The sequence below is a fragment of the Pocillopora verrucosa genome, chromosome 9, assembly GCF_036669915.1.
Source record: "Pocillopora verrucosa isolate sample1 chromosome 9, ASM3666991v2, whole genome shotgun sequence".
Lineage (NCBI taxonomy): Eukaryota > Metazoa > Cnidaria > Anthozoa > Scleractinia > Pocilloporidae > Pocillopora > Pocillopora verrucosa.
In genome coordinates, this window is record NC_089320.1 from 9,940,999 (window position 1) to 9,943,732 (window position 2,734).

Consider the following 2,734-nt stretch of genomic DNA (forward strand, 5'->3'; position numbering starts at 1 on the left):
CAAGAGGAAAACAGTTGAGATAACTGGAAATGTTGTTAATGTTGCAGCTGATGTGACAACTTCAACTTCGTTATTACCTCTGTTGCCAACTCAGACAGCAACTTTTAAAGTTAACTTAAAGAGAAAGTTACAGTAAAAGTGAACAATAGCTCCCATGTTTTGCTATCGTAACCTGTCAGTCAACTGTCAGCCGACAAGATACTGATACGTCACCAACAGCCGGCCACCAATGCTAACCAGACTGTACAATTTTTGTGTTTACCTACTTCCTAATTTGTATTTTTTCACTAAAATAAGCTTGTTAGCAAAGAGGAAGTTTTTCAATCGCCCTATAATGCATCGCGAAACCATAGTTTACAATACTTCATGTATGTCTGATTACTCTTTCTTTTCTTGTGACAGGTCACAATCATTGCCCTTTTTGGCACATTGTGACAATTAAAATATTTAAGTATACCTTTTTTGGCATTTTATTTTATTTCTAAAAGACATCAACACGTTGGTTATTGACTTTTATTTTACTCGGTGGCTCTTAGAGGAGCTGTTTATTTAGACTTGAACCAGGTGAACTTAGTTCAGTGGAACCATCTCTGATATGTGGGACAACATGTGATTGAATCTGTCTCCCTGGTTTGTCTCTGGATGAAGTTTACTCCAGTTGAACTCATCAAGGTAACCTGGTAGTTTGGCTTTCATGGTCCCATTCATTGCCTTTGGCTTCCTTTTAGCTTGACTCCTTGAGTCCCTCTATGGTGTTGCTGTGTGCTCCAGTATAAGTGTCAACAAAGTTTTCCGAAGGGTTGACCATCAGGTGGATGTAACCTACATCATTTAGGTTGAAGTATGGTAAGAACTTGTCAGAAATGATTACAGTGCCAGGTTCAATGAACTCACGCACTAGTCTGGTTACCAAGGTCTCTCGTTGGCGATCTGGAACACAAAAAACTAGAATTCACCCAGTACCTTGCTCTACCATTCCAAATACCCATTGGCTCTCAGAAACGTGTCCACGTTTGTACTTTCGTTTGTTGCCAAACATTGACTTGTCAATTTCCACTGTTTTCCCTCGCCACCCAGCGTGAAGTTACCGTTTAAGATCTTCATGGAGCAGATATTGCGGATTTTGTCTAGGACAGTCACGATGGTTCGAAGTGATAATCCAGTTAGCAGAGAGAGTCTTTTGCCAGATTTGCCAGTGGACCACAGATAGATGATGTACAACCATTGTGCGAGTGGAATCTTGGAGTCTTCAAAGAAAGATCCAGCCCTGACTGATCTACGCTTTCTGCAGTTATCTGCTGGACATTCCTAGACAAACCCATTGTGGAGTAATACTTGGCATCCTTAACAAAGAGCAGAGCAGTATGGCCAATGCCTTCCAGCTAGCACAATTCCCCCGCAGCACCATCTGTGATTTTGTCGCAATTGTGGAGTGAAAGATTGTTGATGCCAGGGAGCACAAGCATGTCACCCATGAACACACTGGTTCAGTCAAGCAGTTGGAGAAGGTATTTACCATTGTTGACTACCATGCGGAGGGAGGGTAGATTACTTCCACTGACCTTTGATTCAAGTTCTATGATGTAATCCAGCTCAAAAATAAAAAAAAATGGCTCCTTAGGAGCCACCAACTTTACAAAAGTGAATAAACCAAAAGAGTAAACTTCAGAACAAATAAAAACTTTATTGACAGGGTTTTATAGATGAAACTTTTAAATAAATTTTTAATAAAAATTATTAATGGGGTTTCACAGGCAGGACATGTTGTTTAGGGGATTGGAAACTAGGAAAAATTTTCAATGTGGCTGACAACTGAAATTAAACCAATATGGGCATGTTTCGCCAGCCAACACAAGCAAGATACCCAATAGCCATACTAACTATCTCTCTGTAATTAATTTTTCCCATTTCAAAGTAGTTGTTGAAGCAATAAATAAGTACCTGTTTGCAATCATTTCAGCACATGACTTACCGACACATTGCCAACAGGTCACCGACAGGTAACAGCCAGCCAACTGTTGGCCAACTGTCAGCCAACACTTTAGTCTGCAACATTACGAAAACTGTCGGCTGACAGTCAGCTGACAGTATCTTTTGGGAACTGTTCTTCACTTTTACCAAAGTTACAATATAAAAGTTCTGCCCCATTGTTAAATGTTAGACTATCTATGGTAATACAGGCTGCTCGGTGGCAGACACTGACTATCAAGTAAGCCAATTCCTACAAAAATTTCTTATGGCTAAAGAAGCACCATTAGGTAGAATAGCTGACTAGTTTTACCGAGTTGAATACCAACAAAGGGATCTCCACATATTCACATGCTTATCTGGCTTGAAAATGCCCTAGTATTTGGTGTAAATGATGATGATGATGAAGACATCACAGCATTCATTGACAGCATCATAACTTGTTCAAAACCAATTGACAATCAAACATTACTTCAACTTCTTTCTCGGCAAATGCACATGCATTCTCATACATGCCATGAAGGTACTAAAGCTGAATGCCATTTCAATTATCCCCAACCCCCCATGAAGTGCACAAGGATTTTATGTCTAATTGATGGTGAAACTCAAACTAGTGCTGTAGCAGAACACAAAGCCTGTTCGAAATCAATTCAACAGCAGTTAAATAGCATGAAAGAGGGTGACAATATCTCTTTTGATGAATTACTCATTAAACTTGGTGTCAGTGAAAAAGACTACATTCTAACTATTACGTCATCTCTGAAAT

The 2,734-nt window shown here is 39.6% G+C and overlaps 1 pseudogene; it reads right to left on the reverse strand.

Annotated features, from left to right (window-relative positions):
- Positions 1-570: 570 nt before the first annotated feature.
- Positions 571-2,148, reverse strand: LOC131778186 (uncharacterized; annotated as a pseudogene).
- Positions 2,149-2,734: the final 586 nt, after the last annotated feature.